This window comes from Muscardinus avellanarius (assembly GCF_963383645.1).
Source record: "Muscardinus avellanarius genome assembly, chromosome: 11".
In the NCBI taxonomy this organism is placed as follows: Eukaryota; Metazoa; Chordata; class Mammalia; order Rodentia; family Gliridae; genus Muscardinus; species Muscardinus avellanarius.
In genome coordinates, this window is record NC_137797.1 from 35,945,181 (window position 1) to 35,972,286 (window position 27,106).

The 27,106-nt window shown below is 34.9% G+C and overlaps 1 protein-coding gene across 1 annotated transcript in view; it reads left to right on the forward strand.

The window, feature by feature from the left end:
* Window positions 1-282: 282 nt before the first annotated feature.
* Window positions 283-27,106, forward strand: part of MGAT4C (MGAT4 family member C) — a gene marked incomplete at its 3' end in the record, with an annotated part of 82,651 nt that continues 55,827 nt past the window's right edge. Inside the window, exon 1 of the mRNA XM_080705494.1 lies at window positions 283-306. The remainder of the gene's footprint in view (window positions 307-27,106) is intronic.

The window sequence follows — 27,106 nt, forward strand, 5'->3', positions numbered from 1 at the left end:
AATTCAAATATTTAGTATGATATTTAATCCATAGATGAACTTAATACAGAGAAATGTTCAGTGATATGCACATGCAAATAAAATATTTTAAATTATTTATTCTATTTTTCTGCCAATTTAAAAATATAATAAATATAAATGTAATTACAAGAAATAACAAAACATGTAAAATATTGTTCATTTTTCTCTTATCAATAATGAGCCATCTATTATTTAGGAAATTGTTTTAGTAATATTGTACCTTCTTTTATTTCAGATTATCAGCAGTTACTGCACAGGACAGATTATGATAGCTTCTTTCTTAAGGTAAGCTTTTCTGTCATTCACAGTGGTATTCTGAGAGGCTAAAATTTTTCTTATAAATAATCTAAATATATTTAAGTAAAATTGTCTTGGAATAACTACAAATGCCTAAATTGAGAGCCTTTGTTCATTAGTTTTATGTTCACAATTCCTTTGTTCAAGAGTACTACTTTTACAAAATGCTCTATCATAGATTCTTAATGATACCAGCCCTCTCATGCTGGACTGATTCACGGGGAAGTAGTAGCCTTGGGTACAATTGGGAGGCATCAAGTAAAAATAAGGGGGCAATAGAAACAATGAATATTTTTTTCTCTAAAAAATGGTGGTAAGACAATAAGTTTGGGTATCTATATGAAAATATTTCTTGAATATGTCTGAGAACAAAGTATATAGTTTGATCATTTGATTAAAGGTTGCAAATTTAGAATTAAATAAAGTAAAACATGAGACAAAAGTAAAATGCATTAATATCTTGCCAGCACGCTAGACTCTTGTATTAATGTATGGGTATTTTTGTCCTCTCATCTCTTATTCTAAGAGTTAGAAAGTATTATTATAATAATTTAGTTAGAATTACTTATACATTCACCCATTTTCTAGTATTTTTATCAGATCTTTTACTTTATCTCTCTAAAAGTATGTTCTTTGAAATTTTCTTTAGCAAGAATTTCTCAGTTTCTCTTTGAGAGCATATTAATTTTTCTCTCATTGTTGAAAAATAATTTTTTTGTATCATGAGTCTAAATTGTCAGTAACTTTGCTTATACCGTTGATGATTGTATCCTATTGTTTTCTCAATTCCATTTTTTTTAAATTAAATTGATTTTTTAGTTCTTATACCCATTTAGGTAATTTTCAATTTCCGTTTTAAAAATTTTTTATTGATGCATTTTACTCATACATCTTAATGGAATAAAAGACTTGTGTAGACATACATGTACACATCACCCAGTTAGCCCTTACCCCATCCCCACCCCATTCCCTACCCATCCCTCCTTCCCATGCTTGGCTTAGTGATGAATTTTGAGATGTTTATTTAAGTACATCATGTGCTTTAGAGAGTTTAACTCTTCCTCCCTCCCATCCCCTCAGTTAGGTTGGCTTATTTGCTCCTCTATTGTATATCCTTCTTCATCTAGAGTTCTTCCTGTTACCCATTTCTCCCTAGCTTTTCTATATTAGGAAAAGCATCCAATTTCTTATGTTTTGTGACTGACTAATTTCACTTAGCATAATATCCTTCACTTCCATCCATTTCCCTGTAAATTATGTGATTGTGTTTTTCTTTAGGGCTGAGTAAAATTCCATTGTGTATATATCCTACAGTTTTGTAATCTATTCATCTATTGATGGACATCTTGGCTGGTTCCATAGTCTGGCAATGGTAAATTGTGCGGCTATAAACATAGATACACATGCATTAGTTTGGTAGTTTGGTTTCCTTTCTTTTGGGTAGTTACCATGAAGTGGTATTGCTGAAACAAATGGTAAATTGATTCCCATTCTTCTGAGGATCCTCCATACTGTTTTCCAAAGTGTTTGCACTAATTTGCAATCCCAACAATGTTTTAGAGTTCCCACTTCTCCACATCCTTACCAGTGTTTGTTGTTGTTTATGTTTTGGATGATTGCCATTCTAGTTGGAGTTAGGTGAAATCTCAGGGTAGTTTTGATTTGCATCTCTCTGATTGCTAATGACATTGAGCATTTTTTCATGCATTTGTTGGCCATTTGAATTTCTTCTTTCATGAAGTGTCTATTTAATGCACTTGCTCATTTTTTGATTGGGTTATTTGTGTTCTTAGTGCTGAGTTTCTTGAGTTCTCTGTATATTCTAGATATTAGTCCTCTATCTGACGAATAGATGGCAAAAATCTTCTCCCATTCTGTTGGTTCTCAAATGAGGTTCTTGACAGTTTCCTTTGCTGTACAGAAGCTCTTCAGTTTCATTTCATCCCATGTATTGATTCACCTTTTAGTTTCTTGTGCGTTTAGGGTCTTGTTAAGAATGTTTTTATGTGTTACAGTGTTGGACTTACAGCCTCTTCAAGGAGCCTCAAGGTCTCTGGTCTAATTTCTAAGTCTTTGATCCATCTTGAATTGACTCTTTTTTAGGATGAGAAAGTGGGATTTATTTTCATTTTTCTGCATATGGTTAATCAGTTTTGCCAACAATATTTGTTGAACAGACTTTCTTTTTTCCAGTGTATGTTTTTTGTCCCTTTGTCAAAAACAATGGGATGCTGGGAGTGTTGGTGCATGCTTGTAATTCCCATGATTGGGAGGCTGACATAGGAGGATCACACAGGTTCGAAACCAGCCTCAGCTACTTAGTGAGGTTCTCCGCAACTTAGTGAAACCCTGTTTCCAAATAAAATAGAAAATAGGTCTGGGAGTATAGCCCAGAGGTAGAAAGCTCCTGGGTTCCACGCCCAGTACCACCACCAAAAAAAAAAAAAAAAAAAAAATCAATTTGCTGTAAGTGTGTGTATTTGTTTCTGAGTCTTCTATTCTGATACATTGGTCTATGTGTCTGTTTTTGTGCTAGTACATATGCTGTTTTTATCACAATGGCTTTGTAGTATAGCTTAAAGTCAGGTATTATGATTTCTCATGCATGTTTTTTGTTGCTGAGAACTACTTTGGTTATTCTGGTTTTTTTGTTGTTCCAAATGAATTTAAAAAGACTGACTTTTCTACATCTGTGAGGAATGATCTTGTTAATTTAATGGGTATTGCATTAAATCTGTAGATCACTTTTGGAAACATGGCCATTTTGATGAAATTTTTTTGCCTATCCATGAACATGGAAGATCTTTCCATCTTTTAAGATCTTCGATTTCTTTTTTCAATGTTTTATAATTTTCTTACCTCTTTGGTTAAGTTTATTCCTAAGTAGTTTTTGGGGGGAAATCCTGAGTGGAAGTGTTTTCTGAACTTTTTTTTTTCCCCCAGTGGATTTATGGTTGGTGTACAGAAAAGCTTCTGATATTTTAAGATTGATTTTGTATCCAGACACTTTGATGGATTTGTTTATCAGTTCTATAAGCCTTTTGGTTGAGTTTGTTGGGTCTTTTAAGTATGGTATCATGTCATCTGCATGTCTCAAAAGTTTGAGTTCTTTCTTTCCTATCTGTACTTCTTTGATTTCCTTTTCTTGCCTTATTGCTCTAGCTAGAGTCTCAAGTACTATATTGAAAAGAAGTGATGCTAATGGACGTCCTTGTTTTGTTCCTGTTTTAAGAAAAATTATTGAAGTTTCTCCCCATTTAATATGATGTTGGCTGTGGGCTTATTGTAGATTGCCTTTATGATGTTGAGGTATGTTCCTTCTATTTCGATTCTCTGTAGTGCTTTTAGCATAAATGGATGTTGGATTTTATCAAATACTTTTTCAGCATCTATTGAAATGCTCATGTGATTTTTGTCTTTGGTTCAATTTTCTTTTGACTACTTTCAAAATGTCTTTTCTTTTTAAAAATATTTATTTGCTTAGTTGTTTTTTGGTATTGAATATCAAATCCAGGGGCATTCTACTGCTTAGTTACACCCCCAGCCTTTTTATTTTTTTATCTTGAAACCTGCTCTCACTAAGGTTGCTGAGTATCTTGCTATATTGCTGAGGTTGTCCTTAAACCTGTGATTCTCCTGTGTCAGCCCTCAAGCACTGAAATTACAAGCATTTACTACCATACTCAACTTCAAAATGTCTTCTGATCTGTGCTTTCGGGGTTTTTTTATTACAAATATAAATGAAATCATGTGGAATGTGTGGGTTTTTTATATCTTATTTATTTCATTTAACATTATGATTTATAGGCCCATTCATGTTACTTCCAGTGACAGAAAATTGTCCTTTTTTATGATTGTTGGTGTTCTAAAACTGTTCAGAATACAAGGCATATTGTATCCCAATTCAGATTATTGGTCTTCTGAAAATAGGTGTTTTTCAGAAATACAGAAACTCTTTAGTCATTATCTCTTTTACGTTAATATCCCCCTCCCATGTTTTCCTATCTTCCATGTCTCTTAATATTTATTTCATATCATTTTATTGTTTCTCATCGTTTGATCTATATCCATCTCATTAATTTTAAATGCATTGTGACATTTTAAAATTAATATATTTTGTACTTTTAATTTTTAGTATTTGGGTTACAATTTTTATTTAAGCTTTTCACAAATTTAGTGGTCTCTTCTTATTTTATTGTTATTTTGTCCAATCTAAGATTCAATCTTATTTATACATTTTTTTTTTTTTTTGGTGGTACTGGGGTTCCTGGAAGCCCTTCTACCTCCGGGATACACTCCCAGACCTATTTTATATATATATTTTTTGAATCAGGGTCTCTTATGCCATTGCGGCTGGCTTCAAACCTGCGCGATCCTCCTGTCTCCGCCTCCCAAGCATGGGGATTACAAGCATGTGCCACCACATCCGGCCTTATTTATACATTTGATTTCGATCTCTGTTTCTTCCTGGTATCACTCAAGGTATCTTTTATTCCTTGCATATGGTTTTGTTGTTGTTTCTTTTTTGAGTTATGATTTATAATACCTGGAGTATTATCTGTAAGAATTCTTGGAACCAAGACTTGAAGTTATCATCTTAAGTTTTATTTCTTCTGCCAGCCAGCAAAAAGTACTGTTTATATCAGCCCAAACCCACTTTTAAACTACATATTCTGCTTTATGATTTTGACCATGATGGTTGAAATCCTTCAGATCTCAGATCCATAATAAGGATTGATCTTTTTTTGTGAATTCTTTTGTTGCAGGAATAGGTTGGGGGAGAAAATGTGCGTGGTGTGTGTGTGTGAAGTAATCCCCCACCACCACCACCACACACACAGACAAACAGAAAAACTGTGGATTCTTGTCCTAAGCTAAGAATAAGTATTCATCGCTTGGACAGCTGCTGAAGATTTAAAGAAGTTTATTAGAAAGATAGAAATACAGAAAACAGAAATACAGCCCCATGCCAAGATGGCATGAGGGGATGACTCCAATGAGTACACCAAAGGGCTTACACGTGGACTTGGCCTTTTATACCCATGACCTTCATCTTGTTTGCATGACTCTGACGTGAAAGTCCCTTTAAGGTACCTCCCCCCTAGCAAGGTGGGGTAAGGTGTCTCCTTTCATAAAGGGCAAGGTCAAACCCTGCCCCATCCCCCCTAGATCATGTAGATCTGTCTTTCGAAAGAGGAAGCCCTAGCTCTCCTCTATTGACTTGTTAAGTACTTTGAGCTAGGTTGATTTACACTGGAATAGCTGCCTGTTGTTAGGCCTAAACCAAGTCCTTTCTTTATCCATGTCTGCCTCCATTTTGACATAACTATTTTGAAATATACCAATTATTTTTTTTTAAATATATTAATCAGAGCTTTCCCAAATCTTCCTAGGTCATTCCCCATACTGGCACACTTTTTTTAGTCTATGTTGGCTGTAGGCAACACTTAGAGTGAAACTATAAATTCTCTTTCAGACACATTTTCCCCCATGAGGTTTATTCCTCATTTTCAGAAAGGGAGGTAGGGCTTCCCTTTTAATAGTAATAGAAATTCTTCTATTACTTTGCACTATGAGAGAGTCATGAGGTTTATCTTCTGCAATCTGTTCCTCACACAGTAGTCAAAATTTAAGCTCAATATTTTGTGTGGTTTGGTATATACTCTCAAGCTTATTGCTTGCGTTATCACTGACTTCTCAAGAATTCTACTTTAATCTTACTCTTTTTGCAGAGATGCCTGATCAAAGATCTTTACAAAGTCTGCATATGTGCAAAAATGTGTAATTTTACTTTGATTCTGTATTATTTATTTGTTTTTTTAATTTTTTTAACCTAGACAGTTGCTTTGGATATACAGATCTAATATGCTAGCTCATAGCCAAAACCAAGTACTTTTCATTTATAAAGATGCTAAAACACTTACTGCTTCACATTTTGCCATAGTATACATAGGTACATTTATCTCTTTTTACTCAACTTCAATAAATATCCTTTCCTAAAACTTTATTTCAAACTAATTTATTACTTCTAAAAGTTTCTTTTTTCCATCCATAATTCTGATATGCTTCTGTAACTTTTTATCTTCCCCCAAGCTAGGTCTTTATCACATTAATCTTTGAAAACTATTAAGCCTTGTCACCAGAGAAAATGGGCATGATCTTTGCTTGACTCTGCCTTACAGAAAATAGACTAACTTGTATCCTTTTAACCTGTTATACTTATCAAAATATTAGTATTACAGTATGATGGACCAGCTCAGTCGGGCACTAAATTCGCATGGGACCAGGGTTCCTAGAAGGTGGGCAAAGTGATTCAGCTGGGGTTCTGCAGAGACTTTCTCTACAGCGATTCCTTTCCCTTATCAAATAAAGCTCCTTCAAGTCCCCATTCACAATGCTAAATGTGGGGATTTTGTCCCCGGGGGCTTGGGAGAAAGAAATCTGGAAAAGACTGACACGGACAACTGCCTCTTGTGCAGCTGACAGAGTTTTACTTTTCATAACCAATATTTATACCCTTATCCCCAGTGGCAAAGTGTAAACACCAAAGGACAATAGTGAGGCATTAAGTGTAAACAAGATAAACAGGATAAAAGAGGATCTGTGGTGTCACAGTTTAAGATTCGTCTGGAAACTTGTGATTAAAGTTGGCCCCCTTGGCTTTTGTGATTGAGATCAGATTTCTGGCCTCACAGGTGAGCTGTAAGGGGCAAAGTCCAGAGTCCAGAAAGGAGTCTGCAAAGGCAGGAGTCATACCCAATATCCTTTTGGAGAAATTCAGTCTTTTAGGATCCCCTTTAATCCTTTCGGAGTCTTTTGTTCCTAGGGCTTAGTCCATGCCCTCCTCTGTCTAGCAAGGTTGGAGCCATGTTTATAATCCAAAGAGCTGTGGTAGAAATCTGTCTAGTCCTGTCTCCTCCACCATTTCCTATAAGGCAATACTTATAGTACAGTTAGTAGACAGGGCCAAAACATTATAGCACAGGTGATTTGATTTCTATAATTGTTCTTTAATGAATAATCTTGAAACCAGTTTTTTATTGCAGACTTTGGGATTTTTACTATCCTGCTGCTGAGTCACAAATGGTAGGCTTTTGATAAGCCAAGGCCAGGAAAAGGCTTATTTGCATCTCTAAAGGAGAAGCAGATGGCCCAGATTCCAGAGAAACAATTTCACACTTTTGGGGGGAATGAAGCAAAAGGTAGGAGCCTATTTTTGGAGGCAGGGAAGATTTGAAGCCTACCCTTTGGGAGCTAATCTGTAGATCAAAGGACCTGCCTGCTGAAAGGCGGAAAGGCCTAGAGGAACATTGCAGCCCCTCTCCAGCCCCTGACCTCTGACTATGTTTTATTACAGCTGGAGCAATGCAGAGAAAGTCTGAGGGCTCAGACATATTACTAGAAAATTTATCTTCCATGGACTCAACTTCTCCCACAGTCCTAATTCTTGGGACCACATTTTACATCATAGGAGCCATTAGTATAGAATCATTACCAAAAGAATAATCTTATATCTAACAGCAAGGAGTACTTTGGCCAGAGACAATGCTCCCAGGGGCTTCTCCTTGAGATATGCCACGTCATACTTGGGGGCACGCCATCATACTTGGGGGCACGCCAACACCAAGGAAAGCGGGGCTGTGGCATTACAGGTTTTGAGATTCTTATCATTATCATTAATATACATTTTTAATGAAGGAGAAAAATAACAAAAATTCCCATTCAGTTTTGTTAATATAAGTACCCATAAGATAGTTTAAAGGGGGTAAGGGTAGAATTAAATTTGTATAGAACACACAAGTCTATTATTTTCTTTACCCATGTAATAAGGTATATATAAAGGACCTGTTGTTGGCATTTCCTGGCATAAACATTTTAAAAATTTTTGTTGACTAAATTTGGAAGTTGGTGTTTTCACACTGGTTTAAATTAGCCTCACTCATTTTTAAAGTAGCATTATCATTCTTGTTTAATGTGTTATTTAGTAAAAAAAATAAATTTTTTACTTAAAATGCTACATGTGCTGTTTTCTTTTTAAATTATTTTTAAAAAACATCAAGTTCATAAAATTTAAATATATGAATACAAGTTTATTTTCATAGCCTATTTCATTTTTCACAATAGCATCCAGTTGCAATTAGAATTGATAGTAATTTGTATCTATCCAAATGTTTTTAGTGTAGAGTTCATTTTTTCTTTTATTATATAGAGAAGTAGGGCTCTTTAATTATATTTTCTACTTTCTGCATTTCCATCACTCCAGTTAGCCAAGTTTCAGCCAAAGAGTTACCGACAAACTAATAAGAAGAAACTAATTGATTTAAATGAAGTTGAATTAGTCAGCTCTGCTTTAGATTTTCTAGTGAGCTGTTGTGCATTGAAGTATAGAAAGCCAGCCAATGAAAATTTTTAACTCTTCTTAACCCTTTTTTACAGTAGATATGTGATTTCATCTTATCTATCATTTCTTGTATATATGGGCTCTTGAAGACTTGAGTAATCATCCTCTTGCTTTGGGTTTAATTTCTTTACATATATTACACTAGCGGTTTATTTACTTCCAAATTCCTTCATTTTTATCTAAGTATGATAACATTTATAAGCAACTTAATTTCCCCCAAGTGCATCATTACTATAAGCCCAGTGAGACTCTTCAACCTTCAACTTCAAACTGAATCTGGCAAAAAGATGGACGCTTTCTTAGTTAAAGTTCTTATCTCCATGTTTCTATGTTTCAGAGGAATTATTACTTTGTATAAAATTGGCACTCATTGTTTACAGATAAAGGAATTCTAATCAGTATTTCTTTCTGTGTACTGGAAATGAAATTAGCCCTATTTTCAGTTATAAAATAATACTGAAAATGATTTAGCATTGTTCAAGAGATGAAAATATTCATAGCCTATGGTTTTCAAGGCTTTTGAACTTCACAGTAAGCTACAGAAATTATGTCATGAAGGACAAAGCATAGCAATTTTTCTTTACAAGCAATTTATATTCTCAGAAGGGTGAAATGCTACAGAAAAAAAACATGTAGTAATCCTTGTTTTTTTCTCTATTAGGATCTTTTACTTTCTTAATAATTCTTGTTTCTGTGGGTTCTATTAATACTGTATTAGTAACTAAAATTGAAATTAATAAGTATTTCCTTTCACAACAGTGATAGTTTTATAAAACAAATATCTTACAAAAATTATATTTTACAAATGAAAACAAAACTTAATAACAAAGGTAGCATTATTACCGCCTTTGTTATACAAAATATATATTATTACCACCATATAACGCAAGGTGGCATTAAAGAGATATGTAAATCTCTTTAATGTCTGAACCAGTAGAAGACTGCTGGAGTCTCATATCTGCTTCTGTGGTCATTCTATTTTGATATCATCTATTATACAGACTTTAGAAAATACTGTACTCTTTTCAGAATAAAACTTGGAAGACAAAAATGTCCTAATATAATTAGAATTTTTTATTTGCAGTATTAGGGATGGAAACCAGGGTCATTCTACCTCTATTATATACTTCAAGCCCTATTTTTTATTCTTTTTTATTTTGAAACAGGGTTTTACTGAGTTGCAAAGGGCCTCACTATGTAGTTGAGGCTATCCAATCCTCCTGTCTCAGTCTACCAAATGCTGGGATTACAAGCATGCACCACCATGCCCAACAGAAAAACTAATACCGCAGGTCATTAAAAAAGTTGTTTAGGGATCCCCATGGGACCCCAAAGTACAGTTTGAAAAGTGCTAACCTAATGGCTAAAATGCCATTTTTTTCCATATACCTATAGGTGGCAGAGACGAGTCTGGGTGGGCTTGATGGATCTCACTTGACCCACTTGTGTGTCTATATTCATCTATTGTATTGTCTGAATATTGGTTGTGCAAGAATGGCCTTGGTTAAGATGATATGGCTTCTAAATGACCTCTGGACTTTTAGTAATCCAGTAAGAGTTTGCCCCACCACAGAGAGGGCAGATCTCAGGAAGGAGAATTTAAACATGAAAGAACTTTTCAGTTCTAGGCTTACTGATGCCCACTATCAATTCTACTGGATTCTTCTGGCCAAAACATATTCAAAAGTCAGCATAATCGGGTGGGGGCTGACTGGGCGATGTGTGCATGTATGTCTACAAAAGTTTGTATCCCACTATGAAATATGAATACAGTGCACCAATAAAAAATTTTTAAAAAGTCAGCATAAATTTATGTGTGGGAAATGAACTCTGCCTCTTGATGAATAAGTTACAGTTATATAAAAAGTAATTTACAGCCAGGCGTGGTGGCACAAGCTTGTAATCCCTGTGCTTGGGAGGTGGAGACAGGAGGATGGCATAGGTTTGAAGCCAGCCACGCTGGCTTAAGGAGACCCTAGTTCCAAATTTTAAAAAAAGCATAAAATAGGTCTGGGAGTGTAGCCTGGAAGTAGAAGAGTCTCCGGGAACCCCAGTACCATATGTGTGTATATATATATATATACACACATATACATATATATATACATATATATATATACATATATATATACATATATATATACATATATATATACATATATATATATATAATATATATATATATATATATATATATATATATATATATATATATATATATATTACAAAAAAAGACTTCAAATAAATGAGGAGAGATACAAGAAAAATAGTGGAAAGAGACAAGAGACTGAGGAAAGAAAATAGAAAAGGAAAAAAGGAGAAGATGAATATAGTTCAAAAAGTTCTATGTTCAGTTGTGAAGCTATCAATACCAATTTCAATATTGTTAATGGGAAGGAGGAAGGAGTCAGTGGGATCTGGACAGAAATGCACCAAGTGCTATGTGCTTATATTTTCCACCACACTAAACCTCAGTATATTTTTACAATGCACCAATAAAATAAAAGGAAATGCAAATAGACAAAAAACAAAAAATCAGAACACACCCCATTGTCTGCTACTTGGAACTTAACACTGGTAGAGAATATTCTCCTGTACTTTTTGTACACATAAATGTAGTTACAAGCATACAAATATATATATATATATATTTGTGCACATGTGTATGTATATATGTGTGTGTATATATATGCATTTTTACAAAACAAAAAGAAAAATGAGTCAACAAAAAATATTTTCTCCCCACCTACTATCTACTATCTTCTATTCCTAATGCGTAAATACTGATACTCATTTCTCATTATATCTTTCTCAAGTTTGTCCATGACCCAAAATAAAGATTCTATATCAAATCATCCTGGTAACCATATGTCTTCCTTCCTTTCTATAATATGTCTCAAAATCTTTCCATTTGCTGACAGATTGTTTTCATATGTATATTTGAGGAATCATCTTACAGATGTTAAATTGCTAAGATAAAAATAAGCACACTTGTAATTTTGATAAAAGAGGTTTTCCTTTTCCTCCTATCCAATAATGTGGTGTGTCTTTTTCCCACAACTGGGTCACCACTGAATGTTTTTATATTTTTAAATCTTTGCTTCTCTGAGGGTTGAAATTTTAAAAATAAAAAAGACATGTAGTGCATAAAAAGAAACATGAACAATTTAGGATATTAAATCTATCATTCAATATATTCTAGCATCCCATATTCCCAGCATGAACAAAAAATTAATTTTTCTTTGCCTTGTCTTCAGTTTATTTGACTCTGTGGTATATATAATAGAAATCTATAAAGACATATTTAGAAATAATAATTCCATCATTTAAAATTTGTTTTGGCATTACACTGTAAATGTTTATCTATAGCTAAAGCTTCAGATATTACCAGATGCTGAGAGAAAGAATCACACTAAATAAAATGCATAAGAAATTGAAATCAATGACATCTTTCATAATTTCTTAATTTGGGAAATTACCACGGAAAGATAATTCGGGACTAAAAACGGGCTTAGGACCGCATCTTAAACAGCGAGCAGCAGCCTCCAGAATTCTGTGTGCCCACCAGCGACCAGATCACAACTGCATAGAGACTTCCACGGACTCCTGCACCAATTCAGGTACCTGAGGGCGCCCTGGTAAGTTGGGGTCCTAGCGTGTGCCCAGCACGGGCTCAAGCCTCAGACCCCAGCACTCTCCTCGCGCACCTTACCTGCACCACGGTCCCCTGCTGGTAGTCAGTACCTGTACACTGCTACCTCTAAATTGAAGTCTGCTTGTGTGTCTAGCCCCTGCCACCTTGCCAGAGCCGGCCTTCCAGGCTGCAAAAGCCCTGGGTGACCCGGAAATCTCCGTGGGGCACCCCCAGCTTCTACGTCCCACAGGAGGCAGAGACCATTGCTGGACAACGCGCACTGGACCCTTGAGCACCTACCCTGCAACCCTGGCCCACCGCTGGGTGTTCCCACCCTCCTGGTAACCAGAGGCTTAGTGCTAAGCAAAGAACACAGCTCAATACACCTTGGAAGAGCATACCAGCAGCAATAGACAGCTGCATCCACTCTCACTTGGGTCCAGTATTAGCAGCGCATCCAGCCTGCACTCTTGGAATAGGCAGAGCTCTGGCAGTAAGTGTGGGCATCCAGGAACCAGCACCCATTTGCCCAGGGTACATCTTGGGACCACACCGGCTAGCCCAGCTGGAATTTCTAGAGACACAAGAAAATCCATCGGGCCACAAAATCTGCTCAGGACCTCAGGGGGAGGTTTCAACTATACTTTGGTCATTCTCCACCCCTGCTATAGGGACGCTCAGGCTGGAGGCTAGTGTGGTGAGTGCAGAGGTGCTGACCACAGGTTAGAATTTCGCAGAACCTGTGAATTGTACAGAATCAAATAACAGTGAAATCATACATCCGGACACATGAACCTAAAGCAGCTAAAGGAGAGAAAGGTGTCCAAACACCCAGAGTGACTTAAGAAGATAAAAATAGAGTACAAAGAAAACTAAGAGACATTGGATGGTATTCTGAAAGCTACCAAAGCAATCAGATACACACATATTATTTGGACCTGACCCCAAATGCGTAAATAAGGAGGACTGTTTGTTTTACTTTTAATGTGGATGTTTTGTTGTATTTTGCTTTTATAGTGCTTTTGTTTTGGTAGGGTTATTGCTGACTTATTTTTTTTTTCTTTTAACCCACACTTCTTTTACTTTAACTTGTTGTGTTATATATATATATATATATATATATATATATATATATATATATATATACATACATACATTGGATAGTTTGCCTTATTTTTTTATTTCACACAGCTGCTAGTTCCTTTTACTTTTTTCTTGTTCTTTTTCCTCTTTCTTCCTCTTCCCTTCCTTTTTTTTCTCTCTTCACTCTCCTCCTTTTATTGGTTTTCCTTCATTTTTCTTGGATTACATAAAAGTCTTGGTATCTTGGGTGGATTCTTTTTTTTTTTATGTCTGTCTGCTCCTCCCATCATCCCTATTTACAAACCTACCCACACTAACCTACATACTTTTCTCCCCCCAAACTTTTCCCCATAATATACCTCCTGGTTCAGTACTCAAAGTATCTCTTATATCCATAATTACTCTACCAACGACAAGAGTCCTAGTAGTTAACTCTCTCTCATTCCTAACAAGTTATTACCTTATCATACTTAAAGTCTTTCTCAACCTAACATATCCTCTACGTAACCCGACTCCTTTACCAATCACCCCAGCTCCTTGCACATCACCCACCCTCAACACTGGAAAGGCTCTGCTGACTAACCAATACCCCCAAACTCCTAATATTAAGATTTGACTAAGCACAGTACTCACGAACGATGGGTAGAAATCAGAAAAACAAGACAGAGAACGCTATAAATATGAGAACCAGGAATTATGAAGAGACATCAGAAATCACGAATACTGACCTACTAGAAATGCAAGAAGGGGAGTTCAGAATCTTGATGTTCAATATGATGAAAGGATTTAAAACGAGTATAGAGGAGGTTAAAGGTGAACTAGAAACACTAAAAAAGAATCAGAAAGAGGTCTGGAACAAAATGAAAGAGGCAATAAGTGAAATGAAGACAGCAATAGAAAGAAATTCTGGAAGATTAGATGAAATGGAAAACAGAATATCAACATTAGAAGACAGTACATCCCAAACCGAAAACACAGTCAGCGATATACAGAAATTTTTACAGCAACAAAACCTAAACATCCAGCAATTATGGGATAATATGAAGCGCCCTAATTTACGGATAATAGGCATCGAGGAAGGGATAGAGGTACAGACCAAGGGCATCTGTAATATCTTCAAGGAAATAATCTCAGAGAATTTTCCAAATATGGAAAGAGACTTGAATCTTCAAGTCCAGGAGGCATACAGAACTCCACTGAGACAGGACCAAAGAAAAACCACTCCACGCCACATAATAACCAAATTGACCAGCATAGAGGCCAAGGAAGGAATCTTAAAAGCAGTGAGAAAAAAAGGACTGGTGACATATAGAGGCAAAACAATAAGAATCACCCCAGACTATACAACCCAGGTCAGGAATGCTAGGAGAGACTGGTACGACGTGATTCAGACCCTGGAAGAAAATAACTTCCAGCCAAGGCTCATCTATCCAGCAAAACTACTATTCAAGATCAATGGGGAAGTCAAAGTCTTCCAGGATAAACAGAATCTCAAAAAATTCATGAATTCAAAGCCAACGCTAGAGAAAATTCTTAAAGAAATAAATCATAAGGAAGAAAAAAGAAGCAGACTTCAGAATCAGAGAAGAGAGGAAGTTAATAAGTGGGCCATTTAAGTAAAGAAGAAAGATCACACCACCCAAGAGTAGACAGAACACAAAATGACAGAAAACAAAAATCATATTTCAATAATATCTCTTAATGTCAAAGGACTTAACTCACCAATCAAAAGACATAGACTGGCAATGTGGATTAGGAAACATAATCCAAATATATGCTGTCTGCAAGAAACTCACCTCACAGCCAAAGACATTCACAGGCTGAAGGTGAAAGGATGGAAAAAGATATACCATGCCACCAGTGACCAAAAAAGAGCAGGGGTAGCAACCCTGATATCCAACAAAACAGACTTTAAACTAAAACACATCAAAAGAGACAAATCAGGGCACTTCCTTTTATTAAAAGGAACAATACACCAAGAAGATATAATGATAGTAAATATTTATGCCCCAAATGTGGGTGCAACCACATTTGTAAAACAAACCCTTCTGGACATAAGATCCCAAGTAGACCCAAATACAATAATTCTGGGAGATTTTAATACGCCTCTCACACCACTGGATCGATCTTCAAGGCAAAAGATGAGTAAAGACGCTTTAGAACTAAAGGAAACCATAAACCAAATGGACCTAATAGACGTTTTCAGAGTATTTCAACCAGGAACTACAGAATACACTTTCTTCTCAGCAGCCCATGGAACCTTCTCCAAAATAGATCACATCCTGGGACACAAAGAAAATACCAGCAAATTCAAAAGATGTAATATAATTCCATGCATCTTTTCAGACCACAATGGAATCAAAGTAGAAATCAACAACAGGAAACTCAAAAGAAAGTACTCAAATTCATGGAGAATGAATGATACACTATTGAATGATGAATGGGTAAGGGCAGAAATTAGGGAAGAAATAAAGAAATTTATGGAAACAAACGAAAACAGAGACACAACTTACCAAAACCTATGGGACACCATGAAGGAAGTTCTAAGAGGAAAGTTTATTGCATTGAGTGCCCACATAAGAAGGACAGAGAACCTCCAAGTAAAGAACCTAATGACACAACTAAAGGACCTAGAAAGACTGCAACAGTCTATTCCCAAAGCCAGCAGAAGGCAAGAAATCATCAAAATTAGGGCAGAAATAAATGAAATAGAGAACAAAAAAACAATTCAAAGAATCAATAAAACAAAAAGTTGGTTCTTTGAAAAGATTAATAGAATTGATAAACCCCTGGCCAACCTAACCAAAAGAAAAAGAGAATCAACTCAAATTATCAAAATTAGAAATGAAAAAGGAGATATCACCACGGATAGTGAAGAAATTCAAAATATTATCAGAAACTACTTTAAAAATTTATACTCCAATAGATCTGAAAACCTGGATGAAATTGACAGATTTCTAAGCACAGTTAACCTTCCTACACTCAACCAAGAGGACATAGCAAGCCTAAACCAACCAATAACAACCAAAGAAATAGAAATGGCAATAAAAATTCTTCCACCAAAGAAAAGCCCAGGCCCAGATGGGTTCCCAGCTGAATTCTACAAAACCTTCAGTGAACAACTAATACCAATACTTCATAACATGTTCCGGGAAATTGAAAGAGAAGGAACTCTTCCAAATTCCTTCTATGAGGCCAGTATCACATTAATCCCCAAACCAAATAAAGATACCTCAAGAAAGGAAAACTACAGACCAATATCCTTAATGAACATAGATGCAAAAATTCTAAACAAAATACTAGCTATACGCATTCAAAACTATATCAAGAGAATAATACATCATGACCAAGTCGGTTTCATCCCAGAAAAACAAGGCTGGTTCAACATACGCAAATCAATACATGTTATTCACCACATAAATAGAACCAAGAACAAAAACCACATCATCATAGCAATAGATGCTGAAAAAGCATTCGACAAAATCCAACACCCATTTATGTTAAAAACACTGCAAAAAATTGGGATAGAAGGAAAGTACTTCAACATCATCAAGGCAATATACTGCAAACCCAAAGCCAACATTATATTGAATGGGGAAAAACTGCAAGAATTTCCGCTTCAGTCAGGAACAAGACAAGGATGCCCACTATCACCACTCCTTTTCAATATAGTCCTTGAGACTCTTGCTGCAGCAATCAGACAAGAGAAGGAAATCAAAGGAATCCACATAGGAAGAGAGGAAGTAAAACTATCCTTATTTGCAGATGACACGATCCTTTATCTGGAAGACCCAAAGAACTCAACCAAAAGACTTCTGGAGCTGATCGACAAATTCAGCAAAGCCGCAGGTTACAAAATCAACCTAAAGAAATCAGTGGCCTTTCTTTACGCCAACAACGAATCCACAATGAAAGAAACAAAAACAACAATTCCATTCACTATAACCTCAAAACCTATAAAATACCTGGGAATAAACCTAACCCAAGATGTAAAAGACCTCTACAACAAAAACTATAAAACATTAAAGAAAGAAATAGAAGAAGATCTTGGAAGATGGAAAGATCTCCCGTGCTCATGGATAGGCAGAATAAATATCATCAAAATGGCCATTCTGCCAAAACTGATCTATAGGTTCAATGCAATTCCCATTAAAATACCAGTGACATTCTTCAAAGACCTAGAAAAATCAATCATGAACTTCATATGGAGAAGGAAAAGACCTAGAATAGCCAAAGCAATTCTCAATAACAAGAAACATTCAGGAGGCATTACAATCCCAGACTTCAAACTATACTATAGAGCAATAGTAGTAAAAACAGCATGGTACTGGCACAAAAACAGATATACTGACCAGTGGATTAGAATAGAAGATACAGAAACAAACCCACACATCTTTAGTCAATTAATCTTTGACAAAGGGGCCAAACACATACGCTGGAGAAAAGACAGCCTTTTCAACAAGTGGTGCTGGGAGAACTGGCTAACCATTTGTAAAAAGATGAATCTAAATCCCTATATCTCACCCAACACTGGAATCAACTCAAGATGGATTAAAGACTTAGAAATTAGACCTGAGACGGTGAAGTTAGTAGAGGAGAACATAGGTTCAACACTACAACATATTGGCACAGGCAGTAACTTTCTCAACAAAACCTCCAAAGCTCAGGAAATTAAAGCAAGAATAAACAAATGGGACAACATCAAACTAAAAAGTTTCTTCTCATCAAAGGAAACTATCAATAACCTAAAGAGGAAGCCTACAGAATGGGAAAGGATCTTTACCAGCCACCATTCTGATAGGGGGCTAATATCCAGAGTATACAAAGAGCTCAAAAGGCTCTACACTAGCAAAACAAACAACCCAATCAAGAAATGGACAAATGAACTAAATAGACACTTCACAAAAGAAGAGATACAAAGGGCTAATAGATACATGAAAAGATGTTCTTCATCACTGGCCATCAGGGAGATGCAAATCAAAACTACACTGAGATTCCATCTAACCCCAGTCAGAGTAGCAAGCATAAAGAAATCAAACAACAACAAATGCTGGCGAGGATGTGGGGAAAGAGGAACTCTTTTACACTGTTGGTGGGAGTGCAAACTAGTTCAGCCACTATGGAGATCTGTGTGGAGATTCCTGAGAAAGTTGGGAATAGATCCACCATATGATCCAGCTATACCACTCCTAGGTATCTTACCAAAGGGGTTGAATTCAGAGAAATACAGCAACGTATCCATACCTATGTTCATAGCAGCACAATTTGTAATAGCCAAAATATGGAACCAACCCAGATCACCATCAACAGATGAATGGATAGCAAAACTGTGGGAAATACACACAATGGAATTCTATTCAGCCATAAAGAAGAACAAAATTACATCATTTGCAAGAAGATGGAAAGCCCTGGAGAACATCATGTTAAGTGAGATCAGCCAAGCACAGAAGGAGAAGATACACATGTTTCCTCTAATATGCCCAAACTAGAAAACACAAAGGATACCAGTAGGACCCCAGATATTAGAGGGGAAATACTAGCTAAGTTTTAATGGAAAGATAGGAGAGGAGAAAGACCGATCTGGATTAATGAGGGTCTACACCTGATCATGTGTAAAATTATGAATAAGACATGGTTAACCTGGACAACCATTGGTGGGGGGGGAGGGGGAGGGGTGGAGAGGGCACCAAATATAGTATAAATGTATACTACTTATGTTCAATAAAAAATTGTTAAAAAAATAATAATTTCTTAATTTGCATTAAGAAATATAGGTATTACATTTGCTAAAATATATATATGGCTATAAAATCATTATCATCAAGTAATACTAAGCAACAAAAGGATGTCATAAAAAATTTGCTTTCCCAGAGAGTAGATATATAAAAAGCACATTTTTAGCATATTTTTTTCTTTATAAGCAGATGAATATAGAAATTAGAATGTTGTTCTCAGATTATCAAGATAAATACTTGGAGGTCAGAAAAGTAAAGATTAAATTACTCTGATAAGAGAGCTATAACTGTATCTCTCTCCACCTCTGAGATAATCATTACACTAAGAACAGAAATATCAAAAATTATACAGCATACTCTCTCTTTCCTCTGAATCAGATAAGCATACTCAAATTTAGAATCATTTAGATGATGCAAATCAATGATTAATACAGTAGTAAAGTAAATATCAGTAAATTTGAAGAGAGAGGACTACAGCTGGTGGCTCATGTCTGTAATTACAGTATCTGGGGAACTGAGACAAGAAGATCTTGGGTGTGAGACCAGCCTCAGCAATTTAGCCAGAGTCTCAGCAACTTAAGGGCAATTTTATATTCGCTCAGAGGTACCGCACTGGAAGCCGGGAAAACCTTAAGCTAGCCTTTGTCCTCACAATAACAAGTCAAATCAGTCATTTAGACTTTCAAGCATTAATATTGTTTTTTTGTTAGCATAAATTATATTTGAAATAATGATCTCTTCTTTCTATTTTGTATACTATGTATAAGTTTGATTGAGCTTTTTTTTTTTTGTACCTGGGATTCTGGGATTGAACCCAAGGGCATTCTACCTCAGGGCTACAACCCAGTCCTATTTTTATTATTTATTATTTTTATTTTTTAATTTTTAATTTTTTTTGCAGCAGTAGGAATGGAACCCAAAGGTATTCTATCTCCAAGCTATACCCTCAGCCCCATTTTTTATTTTTTATTCTGAAACAAGGTCTCCCTGAGTTGCAAAGGACCTAAGTAGCTGAGGCTGTCTGTGAGCTGCGATCCCTCCTATCTTAGTCTACAAAATGCTGGGATTACAAGCATGTGCCATCACACCTGGCTGTTTTATTCTTTATTTTGAAACAGGGTCTCACTATGTTGTGGAGGGCTCACAAGCTGCTGAGGCTGGATGCAGACCTGTTATCCTGTCTCAACCTCCCAAGTACCGAGATTACAAGCATGTGCCCTGGCTCCATTTAGGTATTTTTATCATTTAATACACAATGAAATATGCTTGAGCCACTGACAAACACTCTTCTCTGTGTTAAAATATAACTAATTCTATGGGTAAGCAAATATTCATCGCATCTAATCAATTTGTATTCTTGCCTCTTTAACCTCCTTTAATTTACTTTTATAGTACTGGGGATTGACCTTGAGGTCTGGGTATGGCAGGTGAGTGCTCTAGCAATGAGCTCTACCTGTAGCCCATAACCTCATTTTTTTTAAACACTTTTATTGGTGCATGTAAATTATACATCCTAGTGAGGTTCAAAGAGGTCCAAGCATATAATGCCCACAGCACTTCACGTGTCCTCCACATCCTACTACTCTGCTCCCTGCTCCTCCCTTTTGTATGTTAGTGAGATTTATAGTGATGCCATCATACTTGGGCACAGACTAATTCGAGCTGTTTGCTTCATCAGTTTTTTCCTTTCCCCGCCACACCTCCTTCCCTACTCCTCTTCCACTATTCTACAGGTCTCTCTCCTCTTTTGCCAAAGTTCCTTCTGTTTCCTAGTGTTACTCCAGCTTCCATATGACAGAAAGTATATGACCCCTGGCTAATCTCACTTAGCATAATAGTCTCCAGTCCCATTCAATTTCATGATTTTGTTCTTTTTATATGGCTGAGTAAAATTCCATTATATGTATCATACTTCATTTTCTTTATCCATTAATCTTTGCACCTAACAGATTTCTCAACAAGTGCTTAAAACTAGTACATTTCTTCACTGTTTTTCATTATCTGCATTTGATACTAGTGAGATTTTTCACTTAATATGCTTTATCGTACATAGTAAAATCTGAAAAGGTAGTCATATTCACTAGTATTAAGACATATCAGAACCTATAAATATAATACTCAGTAGCTCTAAAGCATGTTGTGAAACTTATCCCGTATACACGTTGTAAAGTGAAGATTCCATTTGGAATACACTATCATCTTTTTTTATTCCACAAACCAATTTCAATTTTAATATCATTCTATAGCTATGGACATTATACAAATTGTTCATAAGCAATTTTTTATTTCATTAGTTCACTTAAGATTTTAAGACATATAAAACCTAAGTACAACTTTTTATCATGTTACTTCACAACTGTATAACATTAGACAAATTGCTTAAATCTATGAGCCTTCTTTGTCTTATCTGTGAAACGGCACATTACTTGCAATAGTGCCACCTCTTTTATTCTTTCTTTTACAACTTATCATGCAACATGACATTTCCAACACAGGAAAAAATAAAAATGATGTATTTTCTGCTTAATATTTCATGTCATCTTCTTAAAATGCATAAGATTTTCTAAAGTCCATCATTTTTTGTAATTAAAAACTCTGGTGATTATTCCTAAATGGTCCTTTTTACACTGTCTATCAAAATATAGTTATATGCAATTAAAATTAAACTCTAGGCACTCTTTGTTCTATTATCACTATATTTTCACAGTTCCTTTTAATGTTAATGAGAGCTAGAACATCCATCAATAAATAAAAAGAAAACTCTGGGTAAGAGTCTAATTGCAACACATCTATCCTGTAAAGTTCCTCATTAGGTGTAAATAAGGTACCATCACTAATATAATGGAGAGCCATATTAAATTACATAAGTGACTCCCACCCCACTAAAGAAAATGAGTCTAAAAAATAAAAAAAATATATTTTAAAAAATTTAAGAAGATTCTCACTTTTACATTTCTTATGGGATCCAGGTTTAGATAACTTTGAAGGAAGGAAATTGTAATTGCCAGAAGCTGAAGCAGAAGTGTGTATTTCCAAACTATTAAGACATTTTACTCTGCTGGCTTTTACCAAGGCATATCTCTTTCTCGGTAGTTATAAAGCAGTTTGTATGGGTTGAAATGAATTATTTAACAAACATGCTAACATCAGCACTGTGTCTGTAACCCTTCCATTATTGCTGTTCTCATCAGTGGTAGCAGGTCCAGTAATACCCTGGAATTGGTATACACTGACTTTTCTTTCTCCTACTTTTTAACTCCAATTTTTCTTGACCTCATGTTGACATATACTTTTTGCCTTAAACTATGGCAAATTCTAACAAGTTTCAAAAGCAGTTACAATCATTTGAATAATTCTATTTAATTGATCAAGTCTAATGCTAAACACATAGAACTATGTGGCACTATTGAAATAAAAGAAATTGAAAGCATAGTCATTATTTTTCCATGTGTGTGGTTCTGAGGATTGAACCCAGGGACTTTCTACCTCTGAGCTTCACCTCAGTCTTATTTTTATTTTTTTTTATTTAGAAAGTGTCTCAAGAAGTTGCCATGGGCTTCAGTAAGTTGTGGAAGCTGGCCTCTAACCAGTCCTACTCCTGTCTCAGCTTCCCAAGTACTAGGATTATAGAAGTATACCACCATGCCAGGCTCATTTAACTCTTTATGACCAATGATAAAAAGTAATAAAAATAATCTACATACATTACATTTGGATTAAAAAGTATAGCATACTTTAATGAAATATGATTATAACTTAAATTTTACCAGTCAATTCAACAGTTAGAAGTATGAACTAGCCAGGCGTGGTGGCGCACGCTTATAATCCTCGCGCTTGGGAAGCAGAAACAGGAGGATCACTCAGGTTCGAAGCCAGCCGCGCTGGCTTAAGAGACTCTGTTTCCAAATTAAAAAGTGTAAAAATAGGTCTGGGAGTGTAGCCCGGAGGTAGAAGGGCTTCCAAGAACCCCAGTGCCCCCCAAAAAAAGAAGTATGAACTAAATGTAAACCGTTTATCCAATTGATGTCAAAGTAAGGAATTAAAATGATATATTGTTTTGTATCTACCAACCTATAGTCACTTTATCTTATTTAAACAAAAGTTACCCTCAAGTCAGGTATTTATAGGCCCACTTTAAAATTAAGAAACTGAGATTAAATTATAATCAGTATATATAAGGAATATTAATTATTCCTTAAATTATATCACCAAGATCACCAGGAAGTAGAGTGTCTGAGATGCAAATCCAGATCTGCTTGGTTTCAACCATACATCTCCTAAAAACATGCAGAAAGGAGATGTTATTTGCAATTGAGTTTTAAATATGAATAAGAGTTAATTAAGTTATCAAAGAAGAAGGCATTTCAGGCATGGAGGACAATTAAAGGTACAAGATGAAGTGAGTGGCCTCATTCAGGAAGTGAGCAGGAACTATTGGCTCCAGTACTGATTCCTGAAATGAATCCCTACAGCTAAACTGGAAATGTTGGCCGGAGCCAGGTGGTGACACACTTACTACTGAATGAGAAGAATCTAACAGGCATTAGAAGGGTTTAAAGAGGTAAATATACAGATAATAAATTAGAACCTTCACAAAGATAGTACTAGCCAAATATGAAAAATAGACTAAAGGAATAAGTATTTTTATCATTGTGATTTTTATTTTATTTTATTGGTGCATGTAATTATATATCATAGTGAGGTTTAGGGTGACAGAAATATATATGTACATAGTTCTTATTGTCTGTTTCCCTTCAGTTCCCAGCCCTTCCTTCCCTCCCCATACACATTAACATTGATATAATTTTATATATGAATAAAGGACTATTCTATCATGAGATCATCCCTTTTACACCCTCATCTCTCTCTCCAAATCCTCTTCCACTATTTCATTACTGTCTCCCCTCATTTATCTGAAATACTCTTGGTAGATTATTTAAAAACCCTCTTGCAAAGATGATCAGGTTCAAAGAAAAAGTTTCTTAGGAACAGCATCTTCTGAGTTTGATCAACCTTATTGCACCAATCTATTCTGGAATTGCTTGGATGATTAAATGTGGAATTTTCACAAAGCAATTGACCCTGTGTTTGACAAATAGTAAGCCTCTGAAAATATTGGTTGTTCTTTTTATGTTATTTTGAAAATGAGAATGAATTCACTTAGCAAACATTTGTTGAACCCTTCCTATATGCCAGAAACTCTTGTAGGAAGTGGGGATAGTCTAGTGAACAAAAAAATATATATGTATATATACATATATATGTATATATAACCCTTGAACAACAACCACCACAAATTATATATATATATATATATGTATATATATATGTATATATATATATATATATTCATATTCTCCCTTGATACTAAGAGACTTACATTCTGAAGAAGAGAAGGATGCCTGAGGGGAGATAAGGCAAAAAGAGTAAAATAAAAAATGATAGTGTCATTTTTGAGATAGAACTAATACTGCATTGAGGGAGGGTAAGTGGTATATATACTGAGAGTATGAGAGGAAGAACTAACAGTGTTGACTGAGATCCTAACTCAGGAGGCAGAGCATAGGAAAGTAGAATGAATAATACACATGGGTAGAATTGAGGAGGACAGAATATGGATCTGGTTCGCATCCAACTGAATCACAGAAGGCTATACATCCAGGTAAAGATGGTGTTCTCTGGAAATTGATATCTGTCAATGGCATACTATAATAGAGCAGAAGTAATTTTGTGGATACTAAATTCTATTCACTATTTTTGTTGTGGAAAATAATAAATGCACATTTTTTAGAATATTTTGCCTGTAGCTCCATTACTAATTTTAATGGACTTGCTTTTCAAATAAATTCCCTTTAGCTTTCCACTTTTACTGTTATTTGACTATATCATCTCTCAGACTGATGTAAATCGCAAAACCTGTGTTGTTTAGCTAATATTTTAGTTTTATGGTTTCCCTGGAGTACGAGCAGCATTAATCGTTCTTCCATTCTAATTATAGCTATGCCAAACATAATTACTTAGCAAAACACAAGTTGATATTTAATTAGAATTGAAAAGACTCACCAATAAGAGACTTTATGCTTTTTATATTAATAGTTGTATCCTATGGCTTATGCAGGATACAATTAATATTTATATCTTGTGGCTTATCTAGGAAGTGGAAAATGTAATCAATAATGAGTAAAGAAGAAGAAAATGAAAGATGTGATAAAATGAAATGGAAGCATTTTATAAAGAGAGCCCAAAATTGTTTTAATTCTAAATGGAAGCATATAAACAACCCCAAATTGTTTTAATTCTGTACATAATCATATCTGAGCAAAATTCAACTTTATGATTTTAAAAGTCACTTCGAATATTAAAAGTTGGCTCAACGAATGCTATGTGTATAGATGTTTCTATCACTTTAAACCTCACTATGACATATAAATATAACGCATCAATAAAAATAGACACTGAACTATTGGCTGTATTGAAATCCAATAAAACGTAATATAACAAGCCCTTACATTTTGAGATCTCTTATCTAAAATAGAAAGGAAAATTTTTAGATCAAATTATGAAAGTTGAAAGCAAAGATTTAAAAGTGATTTTACCATCCAGGCGTGGTGGCAAAGGCTTATAATTCTAATCCCAGTACTCGGAAAACTGAGACAGGAGGATCTCAAGTTTGTGGCCAACCTCAGCTATTTAGTGAGATCCTCTGAAATTTAGTAAGACCTTGTTTCACAGTAAGAAATAAAAAAATATAACTGGGGTATAGCTTGGAATTAGAATGCTCTGGGTTCAATTTCCAGTACCATAAAATAAAAATAAAAATAAATAAAAGAATAAAAGTGATTTTACCATACAAAAAAGACTATTTCATTTTATATATATATATATATATATTATATATATTATTTATATATATTATTATATATTCATGTAGAACAAAATAATATATTAAAGCTTGGATTACTCAAACTTGTTTAAACAATGATTTAAAATTATTTGAAAATTAAAAATTCTAATTAGAAGTTTTTTCCAGTTGATTCAACTAGATTTACAAAACTTAGAATCATATCCTTGTAGAATCATACTTACTACTTCTTGTCATTAGCTAGTTATCTTTTAAAGTGTTTTACAGAAGCCAATCATATGACTACCACAATATTGAATGCTGCAGACAATCATTAGAAAATTGAAAATATAGTGCTTGGGATGCCAGTTTGAATAATAAAACAACAAAAAATCCCATAATAATTATACATAAAGTAAAAATATGCATAAGTAAAGATATGTAATAAATTATTATTGGCCATTGTTTACTATGATACAGATTTTCTCCTCTTCTTTCCTTCCTTAAAGCTTTTTAAAAAGTATACTCTTATTGGTACGTTATAATTATATATCAGAGTGAGTTTAAAGTGATACAAATATTCATGCATACAGCACTTGCTGTGTTTCTCTCTGGACATCTCCCTCCCACACACATACACATTAAATTGGTAATGATACCTTCATATATGGACATAACACCATTTGAAATGTTTTCTTCATCTAGTCTCCTCTTTCCCCTCCCACCTCTTTCCCCAATCCCCTTTCACTCTTCTACTGGTCTTTTCTCTCATTTATCTAAATTCCCTTTTATTTACTGTTTTCTCTCTAGCTTCCACATATGAGAGAAAACACAACTCTTGACTTTCTGAGGCTTGCTTATTTCAGCATAATATTCTGTAATTTCATCTCTTTTCCTAAAACAATGGCATAATTTTTTTCTTTAAGGCTGAGTAAAATGCCATTCTGTTAATATACCATATTTTTATCAAGTTATCTGTTGATGGATACCTATGTTGGTTTCATAACTTGGCTATTGTAGATTGTACTGCTATATATATTAATATGCATGTGCCACTATAGTATTCTGACTTCACTTCTTCTGGAAAAATACAA